The sequence below is a fragment of the Neolamprologus brichardi genome, chromosome 3 (genome assembly GCF_056152115.1).
Source record: "Neolamprologus brichardi isolate AB-2024 chromosome 3, ASM5615211v1, whole genome shotgun sequence".
Taxonomy (NCBI): Eukaryota; Metazoa; Chordata; class Actinopteri; order Cichliformes; family Cichlidae; genus Neolamprologus; species Neolamprologus brichardi.
In genome coordinates, this window is record NC_142106.1 from 48,387,770 (window position 1) to 48,408,941 (window position 21,172).

At 48.7% G+C, this 21,172-nt stretch overlaps 17 non-coding genes and 22 pseudogenes across 17 annotated transcripts; 34 read left to right on the forward strand and 5 right to left on the reverse strand.

Moving 5' to 3' along the window:
• Positions 1-284: 284 nt before the first annotated feature.
• LOC148104659 (5S ribosomal RNA) lies at positions 285-403 on the reverse strand (annotated as a pseudogene).
• Positions 404-793: 390 nt separating this feature from the next.
• On the reverse strand, positions 794-912 carry LOC148104660 (5S ribosomal RNA). Its single transcript, XR_015718726.1, has one exon. It is a non-coding gene; the product is annotated as a 5S ribosomal RNA (ribosomal RNA).
• Positions 913-1,302: 390 nt separating this feature from the next.
• On the reverse strand, positions 1,303-1,421 carry LOC148104661 (5S ribosomal RNA; annotated as a pseudogene).
• Positions 1,422-1,811: 390 nt separating this feature from the next.
• LOC148104662 (5S ribosomal RNA) lies at positions 1,812-1,930 on the reverse strand (annotated as a pseudogene).
• A 388-nt stretch (positions 1,931-2,318) lies between these two features.
• Positions 2,319-2,437, reverse strand: LOC148104663 (5S ribosomal RNA; annotated as a pseudogene).
• Positions 2,438-4,193: 1,756 nt separating this feature from the next.
• LOC148104664 (5S ribosomal RNA) lies at positions 4,194-4,312 on the forward strand (annotated as a pseudogene).
• Positions 4,313-4,701: 389 nt separating this feature from the next.
• Positions 4,702-4,820, forward strand: LOC148104665 (5S ribosomal RNA; annotated as a pseudogene).
• Positions 4,821-5,210: 390 nt separating this feature from the next.
• On the forward strand, positions 5,211-5,319 carry LOC148104666 (5S ribosomal RNA; annotated as a pseudogene).
• A 390-nt stretch (positions 5,320-5,709) lies between these two features.
• On the forward strand, positions 5,710-5,828 carry LOC148104667 (5S ribosomal RNA). Its single transcript, XR_015718926.1, has one exon. It is a non-coding gene; the product is annotated as a 5S ribosomal RNA (ribosomal RNA).
• A 390-nt stretch (positions 5,829-6,218) lies between these two features.
• LOC148104668 (5S ribosomal RNA) lies at positions 6,219-6,337 on the forward strand (annotated as a pseudogene).
• Positions 6,338-6,727: 390 nt separating this feature from the next.
• On the forward strand, positions 6,728-6,846 carry LOC148104669 (5S ribosomal RNA). Its single transcript, XR_015718728.1, has one exon. It is a non-coding gene; the product is annotated as a 5S ribosomal RNA (ribosomal RNA).
• Positions 6,847-7,236: 390 nt separating this feature from the next.
• LOC148104670 (5S ribosomal RNA) lies at positions 7,237-7,355 on the forward strand (annotated as a pseudogene).
• Positions 7,356-7,706: 351 nt separating this feature from the next.
• LOC148104671 (5S ribosomal RNA) lies at positions 7,707-7,815 on the forward strand (annotated as a pseudogene).
• A 390-nt stretch (positions 7,816-8,205) lies between these two features.
• LOC148104672 (5S ribosomal RNA) lies at positions 8,206-8,324 on the forward strand. The gene has a single exon (XR_015718729.1). It is a non-coding gene; the product is annotated as a 5S ribosomal RNA (ribosomal RNA).
• A 390-nt stretch (positions 8,325-8,714) lies between these two features.
• On the forward strand, positions 8,715-8,833 carry LOC148104673 (5S ribosomal RNA). The gene has a single exon (XR_015718730.1). It is a non-coding gene; the product is annotated as a 5S ribosomal RNA (ribosomal RNA).
• A 390-nt stretch (positions 8,834-9,223) lies between these two features.
• Positions 9,224-9,342, forward strand: LOC148104674 (5S ribosomal RNA). The gene has a single exon (XR_015718731.1). It is a non-coding gene; the product is annotated as a 5S ribosomal RNA (ribosomal RNA).
• A 351-nt stretch (positions 9,343-9,693) lies between these two features.
• LOC148104675 (5S ribosomal RNA) lies at positions 9,694-9,802 on the forward strand (annotated as a pseudogene).
• Positions 9,803-10,192: 390 nt separating this feature from the next.
• LOC148104676 (5S ribosomal RNA) lies at positions 10,193-10,311 on the forward strand. The gene has a single exon (XR_015718732.1). It is a non-coding gene; the product is annotated as a 5S ribosomal RNA (ribosomal RNA).
• Positions 10,312-10,701: 390 nt separating this feature from the next.
• LOC148104677 (5S ribosomal RNA) lies at positions 10,702-10,820 on the forward strand. Its single transcript, XR_015718927.1, has one exon. It is a non-coding gene; the product is annotated as a 5S ribosomal RNA (ribosomal RNA).
• A 390-nt stretch (positions 10,821-11,210) lies between these two features.
• Positions 11,211-11,329, forward strand: LOC148104678 (5S ribosomal RNA; annotated as a pseudogene).
• A 351-nt stretch (positions 11,330-11,680) lies between these two features.
• On the forward strand, positions 11,681-11,789 carry LOC148104679 (5S ribosomal RNA; annotated as a pseudogene).
• Positions 11,790-12,179: 390 nt separating this feature from the next.
• LOC148104680 (5S ribosomal RNA) lies at positions 12,180-12,298 on the forward strand. Its single transcript, XR_015718734.1, has one exon. It is a non-coding gene; the product is annotated as a 5S ribosomal RNA (ribosomal RNA).
• A 390-nt stretch (positions 12,299-12,688) lies between these two features.
• On the forward strand, positions 12,689-12,807 carry LOC148104681 (5S ribosomal RNA). The gene has a single exon (XR_015718735.1). It is a non-coding gene; the product is annotated as a 5S ribosomal RNA (ribosomal RNA).
• A 390-nt stretch (positions 12,808-13,197) lies between these two features.
• LOC148104682 (5S ribosomal RNA) lies at positions 13,198-13,316 on the forward strand. The gene has a single exon (XR_015718736.1). It is a non-coding gene; the product is annotated as a 5S ribosomal RNA (ribosomal RNA).
• A 390-nt stretch (positions 13,317-13,706) lies between these two features.
• On the forward strand, positions 13,707-13,825 carry LOC148104683 (5S ribosomal RNA). The gene has a single exon (XR_015718943.1). It is a non-coding gene; the product is annotated as a 5S ribosomal RNA (ribosomal RNA).
• A 390-nt stretch (positions 13,826-14,215) lies between these two features.
• LOC148104684 (5S ribosomal RNA) lies at positions 14,216-14,334 on the forward strand (annotated as a pseudogene).
• A 390-nt stretch (positions 14,335-14,724) lies between these two features.
• LOC148104685 (5S ribosomal RNA) lies at positions 14,725-14,833 on the forward strand (annotated as a pseudogene).
• A 390-nt stretch (positions 14,834-15,223) lies between these two features.
• LOC148104686 (5S ribosomal RNA) lies at positions 15,224-15,342 on the forward strand. The gene has a single exon (XR_015718737.1). It is a non-coding gene; the product is annotated as a 5S ribosomal RNA (ribosomal RNA).
• A 390-nt stretch (positions 15,343-15,732) lies between these two features.
• LOC148104687 (5S ribosomal RNA) lies at positions 15,733-15,851 on the forward strand (annotated as a pseudogene).
• Positions 15,852-16,202: 351 nt separating this feature from the next.
• On the forward strand, positions 16,203-16,311 carry LOC148104688 (5S ribosomal RNA; annotated as a pseudogene).
• Positions 16,312-16,701: 390 nt separating this feature from the next.
• LOC148104689 (5S ribosomal RNA) lies at positions 16,702-16,820 on the forward strand. Its single transcript, XR_015718738.1, has one exon. It is a non-coding gene; the product is annotated as a 5S ribosomal RNA (ribosomal RNA).
• A 390-nt stretch (positions 16,821-17,210) lies between these two features.
• Positions 17,211-17,329, forward strand: LOC148104690 (5S ribosomal RNA; annotated as a pseudogene).
• A 351-nt stretch (positions 17,330-17,680) lies between these two features.
• LOC148104691 (5S ribosomal RNA) lies at positions 17,681-17,789 on the forward strand (annotated as a pseudogene).
• Positions 17,790-18,179: 390 nt separating this feature from the next.
• On the forward strand, positions 18,180-18,298 carry LOC148104692 (5S ribosomal RNA). Its single transcript, XR_015718739.1, has one exon. It is a non-coding gene; the product is annotated as a 5S ribosomal RNA (ribosomal RNA).
• Positions 18,299-18,688: 390 nt separating this feature from the next.
• On the forward strand, positions 18,689-18,797 carry LOC148104693 (5S ribosomal RNA; annotated as a pseudogene).
• A 390-nt stretch (positions 18,798-19,187) lies between these two features.
• Positions 19,188-19,306, forward strand: LOC148104694 (5S ribosomal RNA). Its single transcript, XR_015718740.1, has one exon. It is a non-coding gene; the product is annotated as a 5S ribosomal RNA (ribosomal RNA).
• Positions 19,307-19,696: 390 nt separating this feature from the next.
• Positions 19,697-19,815, forward strand: LOC148104695 (5S ribosomal RNA). The gene has a single exon (XR_015718741.1). It is a non-coding gene; the product is annotated as a 5S ribosomal RNA (ribosomal RNA).
• A 390-nt stretch (positions 19,816-20,205) lies between these two features.
• On the forward strand, positions 20,206-20,324 carry LOC148104696 (5S ribosomal RNA; annotated as a pseudogene).
• A 351-nt stretch (positions 20,325-20,675) lies between these two features.
• LOC148104697 (5S ribosomal RNA) lies at positions 20,676-20,784 on the forward strand (annotated as a pseudogene).
• The last annotated feature ends 388 nt before the right edge of the window (positions 20,785-21,172 follow it).

Sequence of the window (21,172 nt, forward strand, 5' to 3'; positions counted from 1 at the left end):
ACCCTAACCCAAAGACTCAGTTTAGCATTTATCCAGCAGCACAGGCCCTGGATTTTTGAAGATGGCCTAAGGAACCAGCACAGTGGCTGGTTTGGTGTAGTTAGCCTCGGCCAGCAGCACTGGCCCTGGTGTGTTGTAGGTGGCCTCAGCCAGCAGAACAAGACATTGGTGAAAACAGCCAAAAGCAATGTCGTTAATGTGCCCTCATTAATGGGCAGCTGCTTTGGGTCTTTTAATACACCCCTTCTCTGGATCAAAAGCAGTTCAATGACATGAAAATGAAAGGCTTACAGCACCAGGTATTCCCAGGCAGTCTCCCATCCAAGCACAAACCAAGCCCAGCCCTGCTTAGCTTCCGAGATCAGACGAGGTCAGGCGTGCTCAGGGCGGTATGGCCGTAAGCTGCTGCCCACAGCACAATGTGTCAATTTATGGAATCAAGTGATGAGGTGGCCAGTACCTGAAGTTACAAACACAATCCTATAACCCTACCTGCATGTTTGCCTAATACCCTAAGCCAAAGACTCATTTTAGCATTTATCCAGCAGCACAGGCCCTGGATTTTTGAAGATGGCCTCAGGAACCAGCACAGGGCCTGGTGTGGTGTAGTTAGCCTCGGCCAGCAGCACTGGCCCTGGTGTGTTGTAGGTGGTCTCAGCCAGCAGAACAAGACATTGGTGAAAACAGCCAAAAGCAATGTCGTTAATGTGCCCTCATTAATGGGCAGCTGCTTTGGGTCTTTTAATACACCCCTTCTCTGGATCAAAAGCAGTTCAATGACATGAAAATGAAAGGCTTACAGCACCAGGTATTCCCAGGCAGTCTCCCATCCAAGTACTAACCAAGCCCAGCCCTGCTTAGCTTCCGAGATCAGACGAGGTCAGGCGTGCTCAGGGTGGTATGGCCGTAAGCTGCTGCCCACAGCACAATGCGTCAATTTATGGAATCAAGTGATGAGGTGGCCAGTACCTGAAGTTACGAACACAATCCTATAACCCTACCTGCATGCTTGCCTAATACCCTAACCCAAAGACTCAGTTTAGCATTTATCCAGCAGCACAGGTCCTGGAATTTTGAAGATGGCCTCAGGACCCAGCACAGGGCCTGGTGTGGTGTAGTTAGCCTCGGCCAGCAGCACTGGCCCTGGTGTGTTGTAGGTGGCCTCAGCCAGCAGAACAAGACATTGGTGAAAACAGCCAAAAGCAATGTCGTTAATGTGCGCTCATTAATGGGCAGCTGCTTTGGGTCTTTTAATACACCCCTTCTCTGGATCAAAAGCAGTTCAATGACATGAAAAAGAATGGCTTACAGCACCAGGTATTCCCAGGCAGTCTCCCATCCAAGTACTAACCAAGCCCAGCCCTGCTTAGCTTCCGAGATCAGACGAGGTCAGGCGTGCTCAAGGGGATATGGCCGTAAGCTACTGCCCACAGCACAATGTGTCAATTTATGGAATCAAGTGATGAGGTGGCCAGTACCTGAAGTTACGAACACAATCCTATAACCCTACCTGCATGCTTGCCTAATACCCTAACCCAAAGACTCAGTTTAGCATTTATCCAGCAGCACAGGCCCTGGATTTTTGAAGATGGCCTAAGGAACCAGCACAGTGCCTGGTTTGGTGTAGTTAGCCTCGGCCAGCAGCACTGGCCCTGGTGTGTTGTAGGTGGCCTCAGCCAGCAGAACAAGACATTGGTGAAAACAGCCAAAAGCAATGTCGTTAATGTGCCCTCATTAATGGGCAGCTGCTTTGGGTCTTTTAATACACCCCTTCTCTGGATCAAAAGCAGTTCAATGACATGAAAATGAAAGGCTTACTCCACCAGGTATTCCCAGTTAGTCTCCCATCCAAGTACTAACCAAGCCCAGCCCTGCTTAGCTTCCGAGATGAGACGAGGTCAGGGGTGCTCAGGGCGGTATGGCCGTAAGCTGCTGCCCACAGCACAATGTTTCAATTTATGGAATCAAGTGATGAGGTGGCCAGTACCTGAAGTTACGAACACAATCCTATAACCCTACCTGCATGCTTGCCTTATACCCTAACCCAAAGACTCATTTTAGCATTTATCCAGCAGCACAGGACCTGGAATTTGAAGATGGCCTCAGAACCAGCACAGGGCCTGGTGTGGTGTAGTTAGCCTCGGCCAACAGCACTGGCCCTGGTGTTTTGTAGGTGGCCTCAGCCAGCAGAACAAGACATTGGTGAAAACAGCCAAAAGCAATGTTGTTAATGTGCCCTCATTAATGGGCATCTGCTTTGGGTCTTTTAATACACCCCTTCTCTGGATCAAAAGCAGTTCAATGACATGAAAATGAAAGGCTTACAGCACAAGGTATTCCCAGGCAGTCTCCCATCCAAGTACTAACCAAGCCCAGCCCTGCTTAGCTTCCGAGATCAGACGAGGTCAGGCGTGCTCAGGGTGGTATGGCCGTAAGCTGCTGCCCACAGCACAATGTGTCAATTTATGGAATCAAGTGATGAGGTGGCCAGTACCTGAAGTTACGAACACAATCCTATAACCCTACCTGCATGCTTGCCTAATACCCTAAGCCAAAGACTCAGTTTAGCATTTATCCAGCAGCACAGGCCCTGGATTTTTGAAGATGGCCTCAGGAACCAGCACAGGGCCTGGTGTGGTGTAGTTAGCCTCGGCCAGCAGCACTGGCCCTGGTGTGTTGTATGTGGCCTCAGCCAGCAGAACAAGACATTGGTGAAAACAGCCAAAAGCAATGTCGTTAATTTGCCCTCATTAATGGGCAGCTGCTTTGGGTCTTTTAATACACCCCTTCTCTGGATCAAAAGCAGTTCAATGACATGAAAATGAAAGGCTCTGATTCGTGGATTCAACTTGAGCAGATCCAGGCTTTTTGACTCTCATAGATACAGTTGAAAATATAAAGCTGAAAAAAAACCCTGAAGAAGCCAATGTCAGTTTTTGAAAAAGTTTTTGAATTTCTTATAACTTTACAGAAGTGTGTGTGTTTGTGTGTGCTTTGTGACTCAATTTTTATTCGTTGGTGACCAGCATCCATTAGTGATTTCAACTTGACCAGATTCAGACTTATTGACTGGCACAGAAACTTACAGGACACTTCATGCTCTGTTTGTCTCTGTGTGCCCTTGTGTGTATGTGTTTCTATGTCTGTGTGTATGCTTGCATCTATGTTTGTACGCATTGTTTTCTGAACATGGGTTATGTGTCTGTGTTTGTTCCTATTTGTAAACATTGCTAGGCATGTCATTTTTGCCTTAGCTTTGTGTATCTGCCGGCAGTTCCTTTGTAACTTTTCTAATGTTTCTGCCTTAGCAGAAACATTAGCTAGAACTTCAGCTTTTTGAAGCTGGCCGTTTTGCATTTCCAATATTTCTGCTAAAGTTATTACTTTTCTGCTGAATTATACTATTTCAGTTCCTGTTTTGCATTTCTACTACGTGTTACTATTATACTACTGTATATTAAGTTGTACTCTTACAACATTTTTCAAAGTTTTTAGGTTTGTCCTACATATTAACATTTCTGCTGTATTACAACACTTTTGCCATGTTGTACTATTTCTGCCAAGTTACTATGTTTCTGCTGAGTTACAACATTTCTGCTATATTCCCCTTTTCATATAGGATTTTTGCAAACACTTTATGTTTCTTCTTAAGTTTCTTCAAAGTTATTATATTTTTGCTCAGTTGTTATTCATCTACAAAGTTATTACAATTTCAACAACTTTTCAGATACTGACTTCAGCTTCTTCAGCTATTTTCAGCTTTTTAAGCAGTTTTCAGCAGAAAGCTCCAGCTTTAAAGCATCCACACAGCATTTTCGCAGGAAATGCAAATTTTTCTAGTTTACACTGTAACTCACACGTTCAATTATTTAAATTTGATAAACACACTTTAGAGAAAAAAGAAAACTTTATTCTATTTTCATCATTTCCCGTCTTTCCCGTCCCATTTCCCGTCTTCATTAATATGAAAATCACTGTTAGGGGCTAACTACACCACACCAGGCCCTGTGCTGGTTCCTGAGGCCATCTTCAAAAATCCAGGGCCTGTGCTGCTGGATAAATGCTAAACTGAGTCTTTGGGTTAGGGTATTAGGCAAGCATGCAGGTAGGGTTATAGGATTGTGTTCGTAACTTCAGGTACTGGCCACCTCATCACTTGATTCCATAAATTGACACATTGTGTGTGGGCAGCAGCTTACAGCCATACCACCCTTAGCACTCCTGACCTCGTCTGATCTCGGAAGATAAGCAGGGTTGGGCTTGGTTAGTACTTGGATGGGAGACTGGCTCGGAATACCTGGTGCTGTAAGCCTTTCATTTTCATGTCATTGAACTGCTTTTGATCCAGAGAAGGGGTGTATTAAAAGACCCAAAGCAGCTGCCCATTAATGAGGGCACATTAACAACATTGCTTTTGGCTGTTTTCACCAATGTCTTGTTCTGCTGGCTGAGGCCACCTACAACACACCAGGGCCAATTCTGCTGCCGAGGCTAACTACACCACACCAGGCCCTGTTCTGGTTCCTGAGGCCATCTTCAAAAATCCAGGGCCTGTGCTGCTGGATAAATGCTAAACTGAGTCTTTGGCTTAGGGTATTAGGCAAGCATGCAGGTAGGGTTATAGGATTGTGTTCGTAACTTCAGGTACTGGCCACCTCATCACTTGATTCCATAAATTGACACATTGTGCTATGGGCCGCAGCTTACGGCCATACCACCCTGAGCACGCCTGACCTCGTCTGATCTCGGAAGCTAAGCAGGGCTGGGCTTGGTTAGTACTTGGATAGGAGACTGCCTGGGAATACCTGGTCCTGTAAGCCTTTCACTTTCATGTCATTGAACTGCTTTTGATCCAGAGAAGGGGTGTATTAAAAGACCCAAAGCAGATGCCCATTAATGAGGGATCATTAACAACATTGCTTTTGGCTGTTTTCACCAATGTCTTGTTCTGCTGGCTGAGGCCACCTACAACACACCAGGGCCAGTGTTGCTGGCCGAGGCTAACTACACCACACCAGGCCCTGTGCTGGTTCCTGAGGCCATCTTCAAAAATCCAGGGCCTGTGCTGCTGGATAAATGCTAAAATGAGTCTTTGGCTTCGGGTATTAGGCAAGCATGCAGGTAGGGTTATAGGATTGTGTTCGTAACTTCAGGTACTGGCCACCTCATCACTTGATTCCATAAATTGAAACATTGTGCTGTGGGCAGCAGCTTACGGCCATACCACCCTGAGCACGCCTGATCTCGGAAGCTAAGCAGGGCTGGGCTTGGTTAGTACTTGGATGTTAGACTGCCTGGGAATACCTGGTGCTGTTAGCCTTTCATTTTCATGTCATTGAACTGCTTTTGATCCAGAGAAGGGGTGTATTAAAAGACCCAAAGCAGCTGCCCATTAATGAGGGCACATTAACGACATTGCTTTTAGCTGTTTTCACCAATGTCTTGTTCTGCTGGCTGAGACCACCTACAACACACCAGGGCCAGTGCTGCTGGCCGAGGCTAACTACACCACACCAGGCCCTGTGCTGGTTCCTGAGGCCATCTTCAAAAATCCAGGGCCTGTGCTGCTGGATAAATGCTAAAATGAGTCTTTGGCTTAGGGTATTAGGCAAACATGCAGGTAGGGTTATAGGATTGTGTTCGTAACTTCAGGTACTGGCCACCTCATCACTTGATTCCATAAATTGACACATTGTGCTGTGGGCAGCAGCTTACGGCCATACCACCCTGAGCACGCCTGACCTCGTCTGATCTCAGAAGCTAAGCAGGGCAGGGCTTGTTTAGTACTTGGATGGGAGACTGCCTGGGAATACCTGGTGCTGTAAGCCTTTAATTTTCATGTCATTGAACTGCTTTTGATCCAGAGAAGGGGTGTATTAAAAGACCCAAAGCAGCTGCCCATTAATGAGGGCACATTAACGACATTGCTTTTGGCTGTTTTCACCAATGTCTTGTTCTGCTGGCTGAGGCCACCTACAACACACCAGGGCCAGTGCTGCTGGCCGAGGCTAACTACACCACACCAGGCCCTGTGGTGGTTCCTGAGGCCATCTTCAAAAATCCAGGGCCTGTGCTGCTGGATAAATGCTAAACTGAGTCTTTGGGTTAGGGTATTAGGCAAGCATGCAGGTAGGGTTATAGGATTGTGTTCGTAACTTCAGGTACTGGCCACCTCATCACTTGATTCCTTAAATTGACACATTGTGCTGTGGCCAGCAGCTTATGGCCATACCACCCTGAGCACGCCTGACCTCGTCTGATCTCGGAAACTAAGCAGGGCTGGGCTTGGTTAGTACTTGGATGTTAGACTGCCTGGGAATACCTGGTGCTGTTAGCCTTTCATTTTCATGTCATTGAACTGCTTTTGATCCAGAGAAGGGGTGTATTAAAAGACCCAAAGCAGATGCCCATTAATGAGGGCACATTAACAACATTGCTTTTGGCTGTTTTCACCAATGTCTTGTTCTGCTGGCTGACGCCCCCTACAACACACCAGGGCCAGTGCTGCTGGCCGAGGCTAACTACACCACACCAGGCCCTGTGCTGGTTCCTGAGGCCATCTTCAAAAATCCAGGGCCTGTGCTGCTGGATAAATGCTAAACTGAGTCTTTGGCTTAGGGTATTAGGCAAGCATGCAGGTAGGGTTATAGGATTGTGTTCGTAACTTCAGGTACTGGCCACCTCATCACTTGATTCCATAAATTGACACATTGTGCTGTGGGCAGCAGCTTACGGCCATACCACCCTGAGCACGCCTGACCTCGTCTGATCTCGGAAGCTAAGCAGGGCTGGGCTTGGTTAGTACTTGGATGGGAGACTGCCTGGGAATACCTGGTGCTGTAAGCCTTTCATTTTCATGTCATTGAACTGCTTTTGATCCAGAGAAGGGGTGTATTAAAAGACCCAAAGCAGCTGCCCATTAATGAGGGCACATTAACGACATTGCTTTTGGCTGTTTTCACCAATGTCTTGTTCTGCTGGCTGAGGCCACCTACAACACACCAGGGCCAGTGCTGCTGGCCGAGGCTAACTACACCACACCAGGCCCTGTGCTGGTTCCTGAGGCCATCTTCAAAAATCCAGGGCCTGTGCTGCTGGATAAATGCTAAACTGAGTCTTTGGCTTAGGGTATTAGGCAAGCATGAAGGTAGGGTTATAGGATTGTGTTCGTAACTTCAGGTACTGGCCACCTCATCACTTGATTCCATAAATTGACACATTGTGCTGTGGGCAGCAGCTTACGGCCATACCACCCTGAGCACGCCTGACCTCGTCTGATCTCGGAAGCTAAGCAGGGCTGGGCTTTGTTAGTACTTGGATGGGAGACTGCCTGGGAATACCTGGTGCTGTAAGCCTTTCATTTTCATGTCATTGAACTGCTTTTGATCCAGAGAAGGGGTGTATTAAAAGATCCAAAGCAGCTGCCCATTAATGAGGGCACATTAACGACATTGCTTTTGGCTGTTTTCACCAATGTCTTGTTCTGCTGGCTGAGGCCACCTACAACACACCAGGCCCTGTGCTGGTTCCTGAGGCCATCTTCAAAAATCCAGGGCCCGTGCTGCTGGATAAATGCTAAACTGAGTCTTTGGGTTAGGGTATTAGGCAAGCATGCAGGTAGGGTTATAGGATTGTGTTCGTAACTTCAGGTACTGGCCACCTCATCACTTGATTCAATAAATTGACACATTGTGCTGTGGGCAGCAGCTTACGGCCATACCACCCTGAGCACGTCTGATCTCAGAAGCTAAGCAGGGCTGGGCTTGGTTAGTACTTGGATGGGAGACTGACTGGGAATACCTGGTGCTGTAAGCCTTTCATTTTCATGTCATTGAACTGCTTTTGATCCAGAGAAGGGGTGTATTAAAAGACCCAAAGCAGCTGCCCATTAATGAGGGCACATTAACGACATTGCTTTTGGCTGTTTTCACCAATGTCTTGTTCTGCTGGCTGAGGCCACCTACAACACACCAGGGCCAGTGCTGCTGGCCGAGGCTAACTACACCACACCAGGCCCTGTGCTGGTTCCTGAGGCCATCTTCAAAAATCCAGGGCCTGTGCTGCTGGATAAATGCTAAACTGAGTCTTTGGCTTAGGGTATTAGGTAAGCATGCAGGTAGGGTTATAGGATTGTGTTCGTAACTTCAGGTACTGGCCACCTCATCACTTGATTCCATAAATTGACACATTGTGCTGTGGGCAGCAGCTTACGGCCATACCACCCTGAGCACGCCTGACCTCGTCTGATCTCGGAAGCTAAGCAGGGCTGGGCTTGGTTAGTACTTGGATGGGAGACTGCCTGGGAATACCTGGTGCTGTAAGCCTTTTATTTTCATGTCATTGAACTGCTTTTGATCCAGAGAAGGGGTGTATTAAAAGACCCAAAGCAGCTGCCCATTAATGAGGGCACATTAACGACATTGCTTTTGGCTGTTTTCACCAATGTCTTGTTCTGCTGGCTCAGGCCACCTACAACACACCAGGGCCAGTGCTGCTTGCCGAGGCTAACTACACCACACCAGGCCCTGTGCTGGTTCCTGAGGCCATCTTCAAAAATCCAGGGCCTGTGCTGCTGGATAAATGCTAAACTGAGTCTTTGGCTTAGGGTATTAGGTAAGCATGCAGGTAGGGTTATAGGATTGTGTTCGTAACTTCAGGTACTGGCCACCTCATCACTTGATTCCATAAATTGACACATTGTGCTGTGGGCAGCAGCTTACGGCCATACCACCCTGAGCACGCCTGACCTCGTCTGATCTCGGAAGCTAAGCAGGGCTGGGCTTGGTTAGTACTTGGATGGGAGACTGCCTGGGAATACCTGGTGCTGTAAGCCTTTTATTTTCATGTCATTGAACTGCTTTTGATCCAGAGAAGGGGTGTATTAAAAGACCCAAAGCAGCTGCCCATTAATGAGGGCACATTAACGACATTGCTTTTGGCTGTTTTCACCAATGTCTTGTTCTGCTGGCTCAGGCCACCTACAACACACCAGGGCCAGTGCTGCTTGCCGAGGCTAACTACACCACACCAGGCCCTGTGCTGGTTCCTGAGGCCATCTTCAAAAATCCAGGGCCTGTACTGCTGGATGAATGCTAAACTGAGTCTTTGGCTTAGGGTATTAGGCAAGCATGCAGGTAGGGTTATAGGATTGTGTTCGTAACTTCAGGTAATGGCCACCTCATCACTTGATTCCATAAATTGACACATTGTGCTGTGGGCATCAGCTTACGGCCATACCACCCTGAGCACGCCTGACCTCGTCTGATCTCGGAAGCTAAGCAGGGCTGGGCTTGGTTAGTACTTGGATGGGAGACTGCCTGGGAATACCTGGTGCTGTAAGCCTTTCATTTTCATGTCATTGAACTGCTTTTGATCCAGAGAAGGGGTGTATTAAAAGACCCAAAGCAGCTGCCCATTAATGAGGGCACATTAACGACATTGCTTTTGGCTGTTTTCACCAATGTCTTGTTCTGCTGGCTGAGGCCACCTACAACACACCAGGCCCTGTGCTGGTTCCTGAGGCCATCTTCAAAAATCCAGGGCCCGTGCTGCTGGATAAATGCTAAACTGAGTCTTTGGGTTAGGGTATTAGGCAAGCATGCAGGTAGGGTTATAGGATTGTGTTCGTAACTTCAGGTACTGGCCACCTCATCACTTGATTCAATAAATTGACACGTTGTGCTGTGGGCAGCAGCTTACGGCCATACCACCCTGAGCACGTCTGATCTCAGAAGCTAAGCAGGGCTGGGCTTGGTTAGTACTTGGATGGGAGACTGACTGGGAATACCTGGTGCTGTAAGCCTTTCATTTTCATGTCATTGAACTGCTTTTGATCCAGAGAAGGGGTGTATTAAAAGACCCAAAGCAGCTGCCCATTAATGAGGGCACATTAACGACATTGCTTTTGGCTGCTTTCACCAATGTCTTGTTCTGCTGGCTGAGGCCACCTACAACACACCAGGGCAAGTGCTGCTGGCCGAGGCTAACTACACCACACCAGGCCCTGTGCTGGTTCCTGAGGCCATCTTCAAAAATCCAGGTCCTGTGCTGCTGGATAAATGCTAAACTGAGTCTTTGGGTTAGGGTATGAGGCAAGCATGCAGGTAGGGTTATAGGATTGTGTTCGTAACTTCAGGTACTGGCCACCTCATCACTTGATTCCATAAATTGACACATTGTGCTGTGGGCATCAGCTTACGGCCATACCACCCTGAGCACGCCTGACCTCGTCTGATCTCGGAAGCTAAGCAGGGCTGGGCTTGGTTAGTACTTGGATGGGAGACTGCCTGGGAATACCTGGTGCTGTAAGCCTTTCATTTTCATGTCATTGAACTGCTTTTGATCCAGAGAAGGGGTGTATTAAAAGACCCAAAGCAGCTGCCCATTAATGAGGGCACATTAACGACATTGCTTTTGGCTGTTTTCACCAATGTCTTGTTCTGCTGGCTGAGGCCACCTACAACACACCAGGGCCAGTGCTGCTGGCCGAGGCTAACTACACCACACCAGGCCCTGTGCTGGTTCCTGAGGCCATCTTCAAAAATCCAGGGCCAGTGCTGCTGGATAAATGCTAAACTGAGTCTTTGGCTTAGGGTATTAGGCAAGCATGCAGGTAGGGTTATAGGAATGTGTTCGTAACTTCAGGTACTGGCCACCTCATCACTTGATTCCATAAATTGACACATTGTGCTGTGGGCATCAGCTTACGGCCATACCACCCTGAGCACGCCTGACCTCGTCTGATCTCAGAAGCTAAGCAGGGCAGGGCTTGTTTAGTACTTGGATGGGAGACTGCCTGGGAATACCTGGTGCTGTAAGCCTTTAATTTTCATGTCATTGAACTGCTTTTGATCCAGAGAAGGGGTGTATTAAAAGACCCAAAGCAGCTGCCCATTAATGAGGGCACATTAACGACATTGCTTTTGGCTGTTTTCACCAATGTCTTGTTCTGCTGGCTGAGGCCACCTACAACACACCAGGGCCAGTGCTGCTGGCCGAGGCTAACTACACCACACCAGGCCCTGTGGTGGTTCCTGAGGCCATCTTCAAAAATCCAGGGCCTGTGCTGCTGGATAAATGCTAAACTGAGTCTTTGGGTTAGGGTATTAGGCAAGCATGCAGGTAGGGTTATAGGATTGTGTTCGTAACTTCAGGTACTGGCCACCTCATCACTTGATTCCTTAAATTGACACATTGTGCTGTGGGCAGCAGCTTATGGCCATACCACCCTGAGCACGCCTGACCTCGTCTGATCTCGGAAGCTAAGCAGGGCTGGGCTTGGTTAGTACTTGGATGTTAGACTGCCTGGGAATACCTGGTGCTGTAAGCCTCTCATTTTCATGTCATTGAACTGCTTTTGATCCAGAGAAGGGGTGTATTAAAAGACCCAAAGCAGCTGCCCATTAATGAGGGCACATTAACGACATTGCTTTTGGCTGTTTTCACCAATGTCTTGTTCTGCTGGCTGAGGCCACCTACAACACACCAGGCCCTGTGCTGGTTCCTGAGGCCATCTTCAAAAATCCAGGGCCCGTGCTGCTGGATAAATGCTAAACTGAGTCTTTGGGTTAGGGTATTAGGCAAGCATGCAGGTAGGGTTATAGGATTGTGTTCGTAACTTCAGGTACTGGCCACCTCATCACTTGATTCAATAAATTGACACATTGTGCTGTGGGCAGCAGCTTACGGCCATACCACCCTGAGCACGTCTGATCTCAGAAGCTAAGCAGGGCTGGGCTTGGTTAGTACTTGGATGGGAGACTGACTGGGAATACCTGGTGCTGTAAGCCTTTCATTTTCATGTCATTGAACTGCTTTTGATCCAGAGAAGGGGTGTATTAAAAGACCCAAAGCAGCTGCCCATTAATGAGGGCACATTAACGACATTGCTTTTGGCTGTTTTCACCAATGTCTTGTTCTGCTGGCTGAGGCCACCTACAACACACCAGGGCCAGTGCTGCTGGCCGAGGCTAACTACACCACACCAGGCCCTGTGCTGGTTCCTGAGGCCATCTTCAAAAATCCAGGGCCTGTGCTGCTGGATAAATGCTAAACTGAGTCTTTGGCTTAGGGTATTAGGTAAGCATGCAGGTAGGGTTATAGGATTGTGTTCGTAACTTCAGGTACTGGCCACCTCATCACTTGATTCCATAAATTGACACATTGTGCTGTGGGCAGCAGCTTACGGCCATACCACCCTGAGCACGCCTGACCTCGTCTGATCTCGGAAGCTAAGCAGGGCTGGGCTTGGTTAGTACTTGGATGGGAGACTGCCTGGGAATACCTGGTGCTGTAAGCCTTTTATTTTCATGTCATTGAACTGCTTTTGATCCAGAGAAGGGGTGTATTAAAAGACCCAAAGCAGCTGCCCATTAATGAGGGCACATTAACGACATTGCTTTTGGCTGTTTTCACCAATGTCTTGTTCTGCTGGCTCAGGCCACCTACAACACACCAGGGCCAGTGCTGCTTGCCGAGGCTAACTACACCACACCAGGCCCTGTGCTGGTTCCTGAGGCCATCTTCAAAAATCCAGGGCCTGTACTGCTGGATGAATGCTAAACTGAGTCTTTGGCTTAGGGTATTAGGCAAGCATGCAGGTAGGGTTATAGGATTGTGTTCGTAACTTCAGGTAATGGCCACCTCATCACTTGATTCCATAAATTGACACATTGTGCTGTGGGCATCAGCTTACGGCCATACCACCCTGAGCACGCCTGACCTCGTCTGATCTCGGAAGCTAAGCAGGGCTGGGCTTGGTTAGTACTTGGATGGGAGACTGCCTGGGAATACCTGGTGCTGTAAGCCTCTCATTTTCATGTCATTGAACTGCTTTTGATCCAGAGAAGGGGTGTATTAAAAGACCCAAAGCAGCTGCCCATTAATGAGGGCACATTAACGACATTGCTTTTGGCTGTTTTCACCAATGTCTTGTTCTGCTGGCTGAGGCCACCTACAACACACCAGGGCAAGTGCTGCTGGCCGAGGCTAACTACACCACACCAGGCCCTGTGCTGGTTCCTAAGGCCATCTTCAAAAATCCAGGTCCTGTGCTGCTGGATAAATGCTAAACTGAGTCTTTGGGTTAGGGTATGAGGCAAGCATGCAGGTAGGGTTATAGGATTGTGTTCGTAACTTCAGGTACTGGCCACCTCATCACTTGATTCCATAAATTGACACATTGTGCTGTGGGCATCAGCTTACGGCCATACCACCCTGAGCACGCCTGACCTCGTCTGATCTCGGAAGCTAAGCAGGGCTGGGCTTGGTTAGTACTTGGATGGGAGACTGCCTGGGAATACCTGGTGCTGTAAGCCTTTCATTTTCATGTCATTGAACTGCTTTTGATCCAGAGAAGGGGTGTATTAAAAGACCCAAAGCAGCTGCCCATTAATGAGGGCACATTAACGACATTGCTTTTGGCTGTTTTCACCAATGTCTTGTTCTGCTGGCTGAGGCCACCTACAACACACCAGGGCCAGTGCTGCTGGCCGAGGCTAACTACACCACACCAGGCCCTGTGCTGGTTCCTGAGGCCATCTTCAAAAATCCAGGGCCAGTGCTGCTGGATAAATGCTAAACTGAGTCTTTGGCTTAGGGTATTAGGCAAGCATGCAGGTAGGGTTATAGGAATGTGTTCGTAACTTCAGGTACTGGCCACCTCATCACTTGATTCCATAAATTGACACATTGTGCCGTGGGCATCAGCTTACGGCCATACCACCCTGAGCACGCCTGACCTCGTCTGATCTCAGAAGCTAAGCAGGGCTGGGCTTGTTTAGTACTTGGATGGGAGACTGCCTGGGAATACCTGGTGCTGTAAGCCTTTAATTTTCATGTCATTGAACTGCTTTTGATCCAGAGAAGGGGTGTATTAAAAGACCCAAAGCAGCTGCCCATTAATGAGGGCACATTAACGACATTGCTTTTGGCTGTTTTCACCAATGTCTTGTTCTGCTGGCTGAGGCCACCTACAACACACCAGGGCCAGTGCTGCTGGCCAAGGCTAACTACACCACACCAGGCCCTGTGGTGGTTCCTGAGGCCATCTTCAAAAATCCAGGGCCTGTGCTGCTGGATAAATGCTAAACTGAGTCTTTGGGTTAGGGTATTAGGCAAGCATGCAGGTAGGGTTATAGGATTGTGTTCGTAACTTCAGGTACTGGCCACCTCATCACTTGATTCCTTAAATTGACACATTGTGCTGTGGGCAGCAGCTTATGGCCATACCACCCTGAGCACGCCTGACCTCGTCTGATCTCGGAAGCTAAGCAGGGCTGGGCTTGGTTAGTACTTGGATGTTAGACTGCCTGGGAATACCTGGTGCTGTAAGCCTCTCATTTTCATGTCATTGAACTGCTTTTGATCCAGAGAAGGGGTGTATTAAAAGACCCAAAGCAGCTGCCCATTAATGGGGGCACATTAACGACATTGCTTTTGGCTGTTTTCACCAATGTCTTGTTCTGCTGGCTGAGGCCACCTACAACACACCAGGGCCAGTGCTGCTGGCCGAGGCTAACTACACCACACCAGGCCCTGTGCTGGTTCCTGAGGCCATCTTCAAAAATCCAGGGCCTGTGCTGCTGGATAAATGCTAAACTGAGTCTTTGGCTTAGGGTATTAGGCAAGCATGCAGGTAGGGTTATAGGATTGTGTTCGTAACTTCAGGTACTGGCCACCTCATCACTTGATTCCATAAATTGACACATTGTGCTGTGGGCATCAGCTTACGGCCATACCACCCTGAGGACGCCTGATCTCGGAAGCTAAGCAGGGCTGGTCTTGGTTAGTACTTGGATGGGAGACTGCCTGGGAATACCTGGTGCTGTAAGCCTTTCATTTTCATGTCATTGAACTGCTTTTGATCCAGAGAAGGGGTGTATTAAAAGACCCAAAGCAGATGCCCATTAATGAGGGCACATTAACAACATTGCTTTTGGCTGTTTTCACCAATGTCTTGTTCTGCTGGCTGAGGCCCCCTACAACACACCAGGGCCAGTGCTGCTGGCCGAGGCTAACTACACCACACCAGGCCCTGTGCTGGTTCCTGAGGCCATCTTCAAAAATCCAGGGCCTGTGCTGCTGGATAAATGCTAAACTGAGTCTTTGGCTTAGGGTATTAGGCAAGCATGCAGGTAGGGTTATAGGATTGTGTTCGTAACTTCAGGTACTGGCCACCTCATCACTTGATTCCATAAATTGACACATTGTGCTGTGGGCAGCAGCTTACGGCCATACCACCCTGAGCACGCCTGACCTCGTCTGATCTCGGAAGCTAAGCAGGGCTGGGCTTGGTTAGTACTTGGATGGGAGACTGCCTGGGAATACCTGGTGCTGTAAGCCTTTCATTTTCATGTCATTGAACTGCTTTTGATCCAGAGAAGGGGTGTATTAAAAGACCCAAAGCAGCTGCCCATTAATGAGGGCACATTAACGACATTGCTTTTGGCTGTTTTCACCAATGTCTTGTTCTGCTGGCTGAGGCCACCTACAACACACCAGGGCCAGTGCTGCTGGCCGAGGCTAACTACACCACACCAGGCCCTGTGCTGGTTCCTGAGGCCATCTTCAAAAATCCAGGGCCTGTGCTGCTGGATAAATGCTAAACTGAGTCTTTGGCTTAGGGTATTAGGCAAGCATGAAGGTAGGGTTATAGGATTGTGTTCGTAACTTCAGGTACTGGCCACCTCATCACTTGATTCCATAAATTGACACATTGTGCTGTGGGCAGCAGCTTACGGCCATACCACCCTGAGCACGCCTGACCTCGTCTGATCTCGGAAGCTAAGCAGGGCTGGGCTTTGTTAGTACTTGGATGGGAGACTGCCTGGGAATACCTGGTGCTGTAAGCCTTTCATTTTCATGTCATTGAACTGCTTTTGATCCAGAGAAGGGGTGTATTAAAAGATCCAAAGCAGCTGCCCATTAATGAGGGCACATTAACGACATTGCTTTTGGCTGTTTTCACCAATGTCTTGTTCTGCTGGCTGAGGCCACCTACAACACACCAGGCCCTGTGCTGGTTCCTGAGGCCATCTTCAAAAATCCAGGGCCCGTGCTGCTGGATAAATGCTAAACTGAGTCTTTGGGTTAGGGTATTAGGCAAGCATGCTGGTAGGGTTATAGGATTGTGTTCGTAACTTCAGGTACTGGCCACCTCATCACTTGATTCAATAAATTGAGACTTTGTGCTGTGGGCAGCAGCTTACGGCCATACCACCCTGAGCACGTCTGATCTCGGAAGCTAAGCAGGGCTGGGCTTGGTTAGTACTTGGATGGGAGACTGACTGGGAATACCTGGTGCTGTAAGCCTTTCATTTTCATGTCATTGAACTGCTTTTGATCCAGAGAAGGGGTGTATTAAAAGACCCAAAGCAGCTGCCCATTAATGAGGGCACATTAACGACATTGCTTTTGGCTGTTTTCACCAATGTCTTGTTCTGCTGGCTGAGGCCACCTACAACACACCAGGGCCAGTGCTGCTGGCCGAGGCTAACTACACCACACCAGGCCCTGTGCTGGTTCCTGAGGCCATCTTCAAAAATCCAGGGCCTGTGCTGCTGGATAAATGCTAAACTGAGTCTTTGGCTTAGGGTATTAGGCAAGCATGCAGGTAGGGTTATAGGATTGTGTTCGTAACTTCAGGTACTGGCCACCTCATCACTTGATTCCATAAATTGACACATTGTGCTGTGGGCAGCAGCTTACGGCCATACCACCCTGAGCACGCCTGACCTCGTCTGATCTCGGAAGCTAAGCAGGGCTGGGCTTGGTTAGTACTTGGATGGGAGACTGCCTGGGAATACCTGGTGCTGTAAGCCTTTCATTTTCATGTCATTGAACTGCTTTTGATCCAGAGAAGGGGTGTATTAAAAGACCCAAAGCAGCTGCCCATTAATGAGGGCACATTAACGACATTGCTTTTGGCTGTTTTCACCAATGTCTTGTTCTGCTGGCTGAGGCCACCTACAACACACCAGGGCCAGTGCTGCTGGCCGAGGCTAACTACACCACACCAGGCCCTGTGCTGGTTCCTGAGGCCATCTTCAAAAATCCAGGGCCTGTGCTGCTGGATAAATGCTAAACTGAGTCTTTGGCTTAGGGTATTAGGCAAGCATGCAGGTAGGGTTATAGGATTGTCTTCGTAACTTCAGGTACTGGCCACCCCATCACTTGATTCCATAAATTGACACATTGTGCTGTGGGCAGCAGCTTACGGCCATACCACCCTGAGCACGCCTGACCTCGTCTGATCTCGGAAGCTAAGCAGGGCTCGGCTTGGTTAGTACTTGGATGGGAGACTGCCTGGGAATACCTGGTGCTGTAAGCCTTTAATTTTCATGTCATTGAACTGCTTTTGATCCAGAGAAGGGGTGTATTAAAAGACCCAAAGCAGCTGCCCATTAATGAGGGCACATTAACGACATTGCTTTTGGCTGTTTTCACCAATGTCTTGTTCTGCTGGCTGAGGCCACCTACAACACACCAGGCCCTGTGCTGGTTCCTGAGGCCATCTTCAAAAATCCAGGGCCCGTGCTGCTGGATAAATGCTAAACTGAGTCTTTGGGTTAGGGTATTAGGCAAGCATGCAGGTAGGGTTATAGGATTGTGTTCGTAACTTCAGGTACTGGCCACCTCATCACTTGATTCAATAAATTGACACATTGTGCTGTGGGCAGCAGCTTACGGCCATACCACCCTGAGCACGTCTGATCTCGGAAGCTAAGCAGGGCTGGGCTTGGTTAGTACTTGGATGGGAGACTGACTGGGAATACCTGGTGCTGTAAGCCTTTCATTTTCATGTCATTGAACTGCTTTTGATCCAGAGAAGGGGTGTATTAAAAGACCCAAAGCAGCTGCCCATTAATGAGGGCACATTAACGACATTGCTTTTGGCTGTTTTCACCAATGTCTTGTTCTGCTGGCTGAGGCCACCTACAACACACCAGGGCCAGTGCTGCTGGCCGAGGCTAACTACACCACACCAGGCCCTGTGCTGGTTCCTGAGGCCATCTTCAAAAATCCAGGGCCTGTGCTGCTGGATAAATGCTAAACTGAGTCTTTGGCTTAGGGTATTAGGCAAGCATGCAGGTAGGGTTATAGGATTGTGTTCGTAACTTCAGGTACTGGCCACCTCATCACTTGATTCCATAAATTGACACATTGTGCTGTGGGCAGCAGCTTACGGCCATACCACCCTGAGCACGCCTGACCTCGTCTGATCTCGGAAGCTAAGCAGGGCTGGGCTTGGTTAGTACTTGGATGGGAGACTGCCTGGGAATACCTGGTGCTGTAAGCCTTTTATTTTCATGTCATTGAACTGCTTTTGATCCAGAGAAGGGGTGTATTAAAAGACCCAAAGCAGCTGCCCATTAATGAGGGCACATTAACGACATTGCTTTTGGCTGTTTTCACCAATGTCTTGTTCTGCTGGCTGAGGCCACCTACAACACACCAGGGCCAGTGCTGCTGGCCGAGGCTAACTACACCACACCAGGCCCTGTGCTGGTTCCTGAGGCCATCTTCAAAAATCCAGGGCCTGTGCTGCTGGATAAATGCTAAACTGAGTCTTTGGCTTAGGGTATTAGGCAAGCATGCAGGTAGGGTTATAGGATTGTGTTCGTAACTTCAGGTACTGGCCACCTCATCACTTGATTCCATAAATTGACACATTGTGCTGTGGGCATCAGCTTACGGCCATACCACCCTGAGCACGTCTGATCTCGGAAGCTAAGCAGGGCTGGGCTTGGTTAGTACTTGGATGGGAGACTGCCTGGGAATACCTGGTGCTGTAAGCCTTTCATTTTCATGTCATTGAACTGCTTTTGATCCAGAGAAGGGGTGTATTAAAAGACCCAAAGCAGCTGCCCATTAATGAGGGCACATTAACGACATTGCTTTTGGCTGTTTTCACCAATGTCTTGTTCTGCTGGCTCAGGCCACCTACAACACACCAGGGCCAGTGCTGCTGGCCGAGGCTAACTACACCACACCAGGCCCTGTGCTGGTTCCTGAGGCCATCTTCAAAAATCCAGGGCCTGTGCTGCTGGATGAATGCTAAACTGAGTCTTTGGCTTAGGGTATTAGGCAAGCATGCAGGTAGGGTTATAGGATTGTGTTCGTAACTTCAGGTAATGGCCACCTCATCACTTGATTCCATAAATTGACACATTGTGCTGTGGGCATCAGCTTACGGCCATACCACCCTGAGCACGCCTGACCTCGTCTGATCTCGGAAGCTAAGCAGGGCTGGGCTTGGTTAGTACTTGGATGGGAGACTGCCTGGGAATACCTGGTGCTGTAAGCCTTTCATTTTCATGTCATTGAACTGCTTTTGATCCAGAGAAGGGGTGTATTAAAAGACCCAAAGCAGCTGCCCATTAATGAGGGCACATTAACGACATTGCTTTTGGCTGTTTTCACCAATGTCTTGTTCTGCTGGCTGAGGCCACCTACAACACACCAGGGCAAGTGCTGCTGGCCAAGGCTAACTACACCACACCAGGCCCTGTGCTGGTTCCTGAGGCCATCTTCAAAAATCCAGGTCCTGTGCTGCTGGATAAATGCTAAACTGAGTCTTTGGGTTAGGGTATGAGGCAAGCATGCAGGTAGGGTTATAGGATTGTGTTCGTAACTTCAGGTACTGGCCACCTCATCACTTGATTCCATAAATTGACACATTGTGCTGTGGGCATCAGCTTACGGCCATACCACCCTGAGCACGCCTGACCTCGTCTGATCTCGGAAGCTAAGCAGGGCTGGGCTTGGTTAGTACTTGGATGGGAGACTGCCTGGGAATACCTGGTGCTGTAAGCCTTTCATTTTCATGTCATTGAACTGCTTTTGATCCAGAGAAGGGGTGTATTAAAAGACCCAAAGCAGCTGCCCATTAATGAGGGCACATTAACGACATTGCTTTTGGCTGTTTTCACCAATGTCTTGTTCTGCTGGCTGAGGCCACCTACAACACACAAGGGCCAGTGCTGCTGGCCGAGGCTAACTACACCACACCAGGCCCTGTGCTGGTTCCTGAGGCCATCTTCAAAAATCCAGGGCCTGTGCTGCTGGATAAATGCTAAACTGAGTCTTTGGCTTAGGGTATTAGGCAAGCATGCAGGTAGGGTTATAGGATTATGTTCGTAACTTCAGGTACTGGCCACCTCATCACTTGATTCCATAAATTGACACATTGTGCTGTGGGCAGCAGCTTACGGCCATACCACCCTGAGCACGCCTGACCTCGTCTGATCTCGGAAGCTAAGCAGGGCTGGGCTTGGTTAGTACTTGGATGAGAGACTGCCTGGGAATACCTGGTGCTGTAAGCCTTTCATTTTCATGTCATTGAACTGCTTTTGATACAGAGAAGGGGTGTATTAAAAGACCCAAAGCAGCTGCCCATTAATGAGGGCACATTAACGACATTGCTTTTGGCTGTTTTCACCAATGTCTTGTTCTGCTGGCTGAGGCCACCAACAACACACCAGGCCCTGTGCTGGTTCCTGAGGCCATCTTCAAAAATCCAGGGCCTGTGCTGCTGGATAAATGCTAAACTGAGTCTTTGGCTTAGGGTATTAGGCAAGCATGCAGGTAGGGTTATAGGATTGTGTTCGTAAGTTCAAGTACTGGCCACCTCATCACTTGATTCCATAAATTGACACATTGCGCTGTGGGCATCAGCTTACGGCCATACCACCTTGAGCACGCCTGATTTCGGAAGCTAAGCAGGGCTGGGCTTGGTTAGTACTTGGATGGGAGACTGCCTGGGAATACCTGGTGCTGTAAGCCTTTCTTTTTCATGTCATTGAACTGCTTTTGATCCAGAGAAGGGGTGTATTAAAAGACCCAAAGCAGCTGCCCATTAATGAGGGCACATTAACGACATTGCTTTTGGCTGTTTTCACCAATGTCTTGTTCTGCTGGCTGAGGCCACCTACAACACACCAGGGCCAGTGCTGCTGGCCGAGGCTAACTACACCACAACAGGCCCTGTGCTGGTTCCTGAGACCATCTTCAAAAATCCAGGGCCTGTGCTGCTGGATAAATGCTAAACTGAGTCTTTGGCTTAGGGTATTAGGCAAGCATGTAGGTAGGGTTATAGGATTGTGTTCGTAACATCAGGTACTGGCCACCTCATCACTTGATTCCATAAATTGACACATTGTGCTGTGGGCAG